We start from the raw sequence: 9,917 nt of genomic DNA on the forward strand, positions 1-9,917 counted from the left end.
AGCCCCTGGTGAACATTGCTTGGGTCCTGATTGACTCAGGGTGAATATAAAGAGAAAGCATTTCTCTTTTGGCCAGAAGCACTGAAAACCTTCCCCTCCCAGGTTTACTCTTTTTATTTACTTTTATTTTTGAGTAGGTGAAAGAGTCCATACTTTGAAGCAATCCCAATCTAGCTTTAATCAGTCAAACTGAGACCTGTTAAAGACTTTAGCTTATTTGGAGTCTGAATATTAGGTGGTAAAGCCTAACCACTCACCCTATATTCATGTTAGAGTAGTATTGTTAAAAATATCTGGTCTCAAACACTTAACACTTCCTAGCTGTGTGACCCTGGGCAAGTCACTTAATCCCAGCCTCAGGGAAAAAAAATATACCATTAAAAAAATAAAAGAAGCTTTATGTAATTTCTTCTTTTAAAAATAAATAGAAAAGGAAAGCTTATAAAAGAAAAGACATTTGTTTAAAAGGATCAAGTTTTCTAACTGCATCCAAAGCCAACTCCAGTTCTCCTGATCTAATTTCTGACCACAAGTTTCAGGTGGTTCTGGAAGAAAAAGTGAGGGAGATGACCTTGCAAAGCTTTCCATCACTTAAACCTAATTCACTTGAATGTCCTGGCATTATGCCCTTTATGTCATGGTTCTCTTCAAGAATGAAAGACAAACAACAATATTAAAATTATCATGTAGTTTTCTTTTTTCTACTTTCCCCATCACTAGATGGATATCATTAGACATAAACAGATGGAAAAATAGTGAGATAGATATAAAATCATTCTACAAATACTTCTATTTATGATATCTTTCTCAGATAAACTTTAAAATTATTTTCTAGATCTGACATGAATTGGAAATCATCTTACCTAGAGTCAGGGAGTTGGACAAATTGAACTTCTAAAGCCCACTTTCCAGGAAGAAACCAGAAGGTCTCTGTATGACCTGGGGAGAGGGTTCTAGCATTATAATAATGCCAAATGAGTAGGAAGTCTCCCTCACCCACTGCTCTTGTGTCTAGCTGATCAAGCAGGCTTTCCCCCATTGGCTAATTTTGGACAAAGGGGACTTCCGGCCAAGATGGCAGCATGGAGGCAGACACTGCTTGAGCTCCAAGTTTTCTCTCAGGACTTACTTCAGGACAAGCCTCAGAGTTAATATTTAACTGGAGAAGAAACCCACAAATAATCACCAACAGAAGACGTCCTTGAAATTCTCCAGAGAAGGTCTGTGTTTGTTCGGGGGAGGGTCGAACAGACTGGGCCCAGACAGAGGGCAGACAGCCAGAAGGAGACAGGCAGCTCACACAGCTCAGACCAGAGCAGGGAGGGGTACGACCTCTGCCATTTCTGCAAAAAGACTTTTACCCCAGTGTGGATGTTCCCTCTTGGCAGCAAGCCAGAAGCAGCAGAGAGGGTGTAAACAGTGGAGGTGAATAATAAAACCTGGGAAAGCTAGTGTCTCTCAGACTGGCCACCCCAATCTCCATCAGGAGTGACTCAAAGCTTTCTCAGAGCCTCAGAGCAGCAGACACAGCACAGCCATCTGTGTCCTATTAGTGGCTCGTTGCTGCCCTCTCCCCCAGTCTGTAGAGGAAGCCCTTTAACACTGTCCAGCCCCATCCCGCCCAAAACAGACCAATTGTTTCTCTTGTCAATTTGTTTTCTTTGCTTCCCGCTCTGACAAAATGAACAAAAAATTCAAAAGGGCTCTAATCATAGACAGCTTCTGTATGGAGAGAGAGCAGACTAAAAGCAGACTGTCTCCAGAGGAATCCACTAAGGGGGATATGAGCTGCTATTCAATGCAAAAGACTCTCAGAGGAAATAAAAAAGGCTCTCAAAAGAGAGCTACAAGAGAAATGGGAAAAGCAAAGGGAAGCTTGGCAAGAGAGCCTGGAGAAGTCTTCCATGCATTTAAAGATAGAGTGGATAAAGAAAACAAATCATTGAGAAACAAAATTAGTGAGTTGGAAAAAGAAAACAGCTCTCTAAAAAATAAAATGGATGAAAAGGAAAAAAATTCCATAGAAGAAAACAAACTCACTTAAATACACAATTGGACAATTACAAAAAGATATAAAAAAAGTGAGTGAAAAAAAAATCATTGAAAATTAGACTCGAACAAGTAGAAATGAATGACTCAAGGAGAAAACAAGAACTAGTCAAGCAAAACCAGAAAAACGAAACAATTGAAAAGAATGTCAAGCACCTTATTAGAGAGACATCAATACTGGAAAACAGATCCAAAAGAGACAATTTGAGAATAATCAGACTCCCTGAAAAATGTGAGGAAAAAAACAGCCTGATCCTGGACACTATTTTCCAAGAAATTATCAAAGAGACCACCCATTCATTTTGGAAACAGAGGGTAAAATAGACATTGAAAAAATTCATCAGTGACCTATTGAAAGGGACCCTAAAATCAAAATGCCAAGAAATATATTGGCCAAGTTCAAGAACCATCAGACCAAGGAAAAAATACTAGAAGCTGATAGAAAAAAGCAATTCATATATGGAGGAACCACAATAAGGATAATCCAGGATCTAGCAGCATCCACATTAAAAAAACTGAAGGGTCTGGAACATGATATTCCGAAAGGCTAAGGAAATTGTTATGCAGCCAAGAATATCTTACCCAGCAAAAATGAGCATTGTTTTCCAGGGAAGAAGATGGACATTTAACAAAATAAATGAATTCCATCTATTCTTGATGAAAAAACCAGACCTAATCAAAATGTTTGATCTTCAAATACAGAACTCAAGAAATTTTTTAAAAGGTAAAAAGATATCTTGAGAACTATATTTCTGCCATAAATATATGTACAGAACACATGTATAATTTGTCCTAGAAACTAGAGGTTGAAAGGAAATTATATCATAAAAAAGGGTAAAGTGATGGTACTACATCTCAAGAAGAGGCAAAGGTAACCTATTATATCTGAGAGAAAGAAAGGAGGGAGATGAACATAGTGTGTATCAATAGACATATTCTATTTATGGTGAAACTTCTTCCACTTCATTGAAAAGTGAGAGGGAAGGAGTAAGCTAAGGGGAAGGAAATACAGAAATTGTGAGGAAAAGGGGTAAAATAAGGGGAGGAACTTTAAGGTGGGGGAGGGATACTAAAAGGGGAGAGCTTGAAAAGCAAGTGGTGTTCACAAGTTTAATACTGGGTAGGGAGGTAAGAGGGAAGGAAAGTAGAAAAGCATAAGCAGGGGTTAACAGCAAGCAATATAGAATTAGTCATTCTAACCATAAATGTGAATGGGGTAAACTCCCTCATAAAGAGGAAGCAGTTAGCAGACTGGATTAAAAGCCAGAATCCGACCTACATGTTGTTTACAGGAAACACACCTGAAACAAGGTGATACATTCAAAGTAAAAGTAAAAGAGTTGAGCAGAATCTACTAGGCTTCAGGCAAAACCAAAAAATCGGGGGTAGCCATCCTCATCTCAGATCAAGCAAAACCAAAAATTGATCTAATTAAAAGAGATAAGGAAAGGCATTATATCCTGCTAAAGGGTAGCATCAATAATGAAGCAGTATCAATATTAAACATATACGCACCACGTGGTGCAGCATCTAAATTCTTAAAAGAGAAATTAAGAGAGCTGCAAGAAGAAATAGACAGCAAAACTATAATAGTGGGAGATCTTATCCATGCACTCTCAGAATTAGATAAACCACAAAATAAATAAGAAAGAACTCAAAGAGGTAAATAGAATACTGGAAAGTTTGATATGATAGATGTTTGGCAAAAGCTAAATGGAAACAGAAAGGAGTATACTTTCTTCTCAGCAGTCCATGGAACCTATACAAAAATTGACCATATGCTAGGGCATAAAAACCTCAAAATCAAATGAAGTAAGGCAGAAATAGTAAATGCATCCTTTTCAGGCACAATGCAATCAAAATTACATGTAATAAAACCCCAGGGAAAATAGACCAAAAAATAATTGGAAACTAAATAATTTTATACTAAAGAATGATTGGGTAAAAAAGCAAATCATAGACATAATTAATAACTTCACGCAAGAAAATGACAATAATGAGACATCATGCCAAAATGTGTGGGATACCGCCAAAGCAGTAATAAGGGGAAGTTTTATATCTCTAGAGGCCTACTTGCATGAAATAGAGAAAGAGAGGGTCTGTGAATTGGGCTTACAACTAAAACTGCTAGAAAAGGAACAAATGAAAACCCCCCAGACAAACACGAAACTTGAAATTCTAAAAATAAAAGGTGAGATTAATAAAATTGAAAGTAAAAAAAAGTATTGAATTAATGAATAAAACTAAGAGTTGGTTCTATGAAAAAAACAACAAAATAGACAAACCCTTAGTAAACCTGATTAAAAAAAGAAAACAGAGAAAGAAAATTGTTATTCTTGAAAATGAAAAAAGAGAACTCGCCACTAATGAAGAGGAAATTAGAACAATAGTTAGGAGCTACCTTGCTCAACTTTATGCCAATAAATTCGATAACTTAAAATTAAATGGAAGAATACCTTCAAAAATATAGCTTGCCCAAATTAACAGAGGAAGACGTAAGTAGTCTAAATAGTCCTATCTCAGAAAAAGAAATAGAACAAGCTATTAACCAACTCCCTAAGAAAAAATCCGCAGGACCAGATGGATATAATTGTGAATCCTACCAAACATTGAAAGAACAACTAACTCCAATGCTATATAACCTATTAGAAAAAATAGTTATTGAAGGAGTCCTACCAAATTCCTTTTATAACAAAGACATGATACTGATACCTAAACCAGGTAGATTGAATATTGAGAAAGAAAACTATAGACGAATCTCCTTAATTGATGCTAAAATCTAAAACAAGATATTAGCAAAAAGACTTCAGAAAATCATCCCCAGGATAATACAGTATGATTAAGTAGGATTTATATCAGGAATGCAGGGCTGGTTTAATATTAGGAAAACTATTAGTATAACTGACCAAATTAATAATCAAATTAATACAAACCATATGATCATCTCAATAGATACAGAAAAAGCAGTTGATAAAATCCAACATCCATTCCTACTAAAAACACTTGAGAGTATAGGAATAAATGGACTATTCCTTAAAATAATAATGACCATATATTTAAAACCATCAGTAAGCATCATATGTAATGACGATAAACTGGAACCTTTCCTTGTAAGATCAGGAGTGAAACAAGGTTGCCTACTATCAACTTTACTATTCAATATAGTACTAGAAAAGCTAGCCTCGGCAATAAGAGCCAAGAAAGAGATTCAAGGAATTAGAGTAGGAAATGAGGAAATAAAACTATCACTCTTTGCAGATGACATGATGGTATACTTAGAGAACCCCAAAGACTTTGCTAAAAAGCTATTAGAAATAATTCAGAACTTTAGCAAAGTTGCAGGATACAAAATAAATCCACATGAATCCTCAGCATTTTTATACATTACCAACACAATCCAACAGCAAGAGATACAAAGAGAAATTCCATCCAAATTACGGTCGCTTTTATAAAATATTTGGGAATATATCTACCAAAGGAAAGTCAGGAATTATATGAGCAAAATTACAAAACACTTGCCACAAAAATAAAGTCAGATTTAAATAACTGGAAAGACATTAAGTGCTCTTGGATAGGCCGAGCGAATATAATTAAGATGACAATACTCCCTAAACTAATCTATTTATTTAGTGCTATACAAATTAGACTCCCAAGAAACTATTTTAAAGACCAAAAAAAATAACAACAGAATTCATATGGAACAACAAAAGGTCGAGAATTTCAAGGGAAGTAATGAAAAAAAAAATTAAATGAAGGTAGTCTAGCTGTACCTGATCTCTAGAACTATATTATAAAGCAACAATCACCAAAACCATTTGGTATTGGCTAAGAAATAGACTAGTTGATCAGTGGCATAATTTAGGTTCACAGGGCAAGACAGTGAATAAAATTAGCAATCTAGTGTTTGACAAACCCAAAGATCCCAAATTTTTGGGATAAGAAATTCATTATTTGACAAAAACTGCTGGGAAAACTGGAAATTAGTATGGCAGAAAACTAGGCATGGACCCACATTTAACACCACATACTACTAGATAAGATCAAAATGAGTCCAAGATTTAGGCATAAAGAAAGAAATCATAAATAAATTAGAGAAACCATAGGATATGTTTACCTCTCAGACTTGTGGAGGAGTGAAGGAATTTGTGTCCAATAGGAGAACTAGAGACCATTATGGATCACAAAACAGAAAATTTTGATTATACCAAATTAAAAAGTTTCTGTGTAACGTGCCCTCCTGGCATTAAAATTACTAGTCTGCCCTAGGCCCAACAGACTACCTTTGACCACGGTACTTTGCGCTGTCAACTCTACCCGGCTCACCTCCTCTGAGGGCCTTCAAAGGTCTCTGGCCAAGATCTCTTCAATCTATAGCTTAATAACCAGTAGTGCACTCAAGCCACATGTAATCTTAAAAGCCTTTATTATACCTACTCACATAATGCCCTGACTTGATACCCTGCCTTGTTGGTTCCTGAGTGAACACCTGGTCAGAAGACCCACGTGTTCACTACTAAAATCCTTACCTCTTTTGGCTATACATCTTGGTTTAGCCACCCAGGCTAGGGAGCCAGGGTAAAGAGCACCAGGTTAAAGAGAGCGACTGCTGCCTGTAGTGGGCTTATAAAGGGCCTGTGAGGTCACACACACAGCCAATCAGTAAGAGAGTCACCCATTACTAAGCTATCTCAACATGGCCAAGATCCCACCTAAAAGGCAGTCCTAATATCCCACAGAAATAACTTCTGGGCCTTAATCTCCCAATGCACAGTGGTGCCACCCATTTAAACGGCTCTTACATTTCTGCACAAACAAAACTAATGCAAACAAGATTAGAAGGCAAGTAACAAATTGGGAAAACATTTTTGCACTTAAAGGTTCTGATAAAGGGCTCATCTCCAAAATATACAGAGAATTGACTTTAATTTATAAGAAATCAAGCCATTCTCCAATTGATAAATGGTCAAAGGATATGAACAGACAATTTTCAGATGATGAAATTAAAACTATTTCCGCTCATATGAAAGAGTGTTCCAAATCACAATTGATCAGAGAAATGCAAATTAAGATAACTCTGAGATATCATTACACACCTGTCAGATTGGCTAAGATGACAGGAACAAATAAGGATGAATGTTGGAGGGGCTCTGGGGAAACTGGGACACTGATGCATTGTTGGTGGAGTTGTGAAAGAATCCAACCATTCTGGAGAGGAATCTGGAATTATGCCCAAAAAGTTATCAAAATGTGCATACCGTTTGACCCAGCAGTGCTACTCCTGGGCTTATATCCCAAGGAAATACTAAAGAAGGTAAAGGGACCTGTATGTGCCAAAATGTTTGTGGCAGCCCTTTGTGTAGTGGCTGGATACTGGAAAATGAATGGATATCCATCATTTGGAGAATGTTTGGGTAAATTATGGTATATGAATGTTATGGAATATTATTGTTCTGTAAGAAATGACCAACAGGAGGAATACAGAGAGGCTTGGAGAGACTTACATCAACTGATGCTGAGTGAAACGAGCAGAACTAGGGGATCATTATACACTTCAACAATGATACTGTACGAGGATGTATGCTGATGGAAGTGGATATCTTCAACATAGAGAAGAGCTAATCCAATTCCAGTTGATCAATGATGGACAGAATCAGCTACTGCCAGAAAAGGAACACTGGGAAATGAGTGTAAACTGTGAGCATTTTTTTTTGTTTTTCTTCCCAGATTACATTTTCCTTCCGAATCCAATTCTTCCTTTGCAACAACAACAACAAAATTCGGTTCTGCACATATATGTTGTACGTAGGATATACTATAAAATATTTAATATGTATGGGAATGCCTGCCATCTAGGGGAGGTGGTGGAAGGAAGGAGAGGAAAAATTCAGAACAAAAGGGAGTACAATGTTGTAAAAGAAAAAAAAAATTGCTAAATTTGGACAAAGCCACAAGTAAACACATGGTGTACAAGATGAGAATTGCTTTAAGTGCTGCCCATGACCTCTGCCAAAAAATTAGGCATCTACCCCTAACAATGTTTGTTGATTTAGCAAATGGCAGTAGGCAGAAATAAGAGAAAGGGATTAGGTAGTTTGCAGAAGAAGGTTAATTGCCGCTCTCAACTTCCATTGGCTTCTGACATCTTTATAAGTACCTTGGTAGATAGGTGCTTCATCAACACTTCTCCCTTCTCCACAAGAAACCTCTCCATATTCTTCAGCCAAATGAAGTTCTCCATTTTTCTCCTCCTGACTGCTCTAGCTGGAATCCTGATGGGAGCTGGTGAGTATGGTCATTTCCCAGTCCCTCCTTCAGCAGAAGTCTAAAACTCCAAAGAGGGCCTGAGACCAATTTTTCCAGATTCCCACTTCACAGAATAAGACAGTTACCCTTCCTAGAGTCATGTTAACCTTCTCTAAGACCAATCACTCATCCATAGAAAGAGAGTTCCAAATATCGTTCAATTGTTTTGACCTGTGTCTGACACTGTGACACCATAATGGGGTTTTCTTGTTACACATATTCAAGTGGTTTGTCATTTCCTTTTATGTCTTATTTTATACTTGAGGATACTAAGGCAAAACGAGTTAAATGACTTACCAAAGTTGTCATATAGCTAATAAGTACCTACCTGATGCTAGATATCTAGATATCCAGATATCTAAAAGATAAATCTTCCTGAATCCAAACCTTTCATTCTATACACTGTGTCACCTTTAAAAGAAAAAGTATCATTTTAGAGAAAAACCTTAGAATGTACATTTTTAAGAATTGCATTAGACTTAATTATGAAATATATATTTTAAATCATGGGCACATAATGTATTGATCTCTAATTATTAGTGACTCTATTATATGCTGAAATATACATTTTAACTGATACCAGAGAACTTTTGTATTTACTTCTTCTCTGCTGGGTTGTCCATTTCATGATTTTCCGTATTAACACTACTATCAAAAGGCCAAAATTAATCATTCCTTGTCTCCTGAAGACTCTTGGTGAGTCATTCCATTATTGACTCTAAGAAATATGTCAGAATAAAGATTTTATGAGTTATGCTAGTTGTCCTGTTGAAGAAGATGCCCAATCAAACCTTGAAAGGAAATATTTGCTAAATTGTGCATCTAGAGTTACACTGGGTGAGTAGAGATGCTGAATAATAATAAGAACACAATAAGGGCCAAGAACTGAGAAGTGACTCACTTCCTAGGAGCTCTCTACTTACCAGGATGAAAATTTTTTTTTCTAATACTATGTGTTCACCTCATATCTCTGTGCCACATTTTGGCAATTCTTACACAACATCAATTTTTTTCATTATTATTGTTTCTATTATGCTAATCTGTGATCAGTGATCTTTGATGTAGCTATTATATTTGATTTTGGGAGCCACAAACTGTACCCATATAAGAAATGTTGTTTGTGTTCTGACTACCCCACCATGCAGCTGTTCACCACCTCTCTCCCTGTTCTCGCTCCTCTATATTCTAGGTTACACAACACTACTGAAATCTGCTTAATTAGTAAGCCTACAATGAACTCTTTGTGTTAAAGTAAAAGGAAGTATTAATTTATGAGGCAAAATTTTTTGTTAACTTATTTTTTTACATTGAACAGTCACAGCCCAACTTTCAGCACCTACTACTCTGATTAGTCAGCAGCCATCAACATGGAAGCAAGACCCTCCACAACTAAAAAGATCACAATTTCCTGAAAGCTCAGATAATAGTTAGCCATTTTTAGCAATAAAGTATTTTAATGAGGCAGATAGGAGGTGCCATAGGCATAGAGTGCCAGGTTCAGAGTCAGGAAGATTCATTTTCCAGAGTTCAAATCTGACCTCATATTATTTGTATGATCCTGAGAA

Source organism: Sminthopsis crassicaudata, chromosome 5, assembly GCF_048593235.1.
Source record: "Sminthopsis crassicaudata isolate SCR6 chromosome 5, ASM4859323v1, whole genome shotgun sequence".
NCBI lineage: Eukaryota > Metazoa > Chordata > Mammalia > Dasyuromorphia > Dasyuridae > Sminthopsis > Sminthopsis crassicaudata.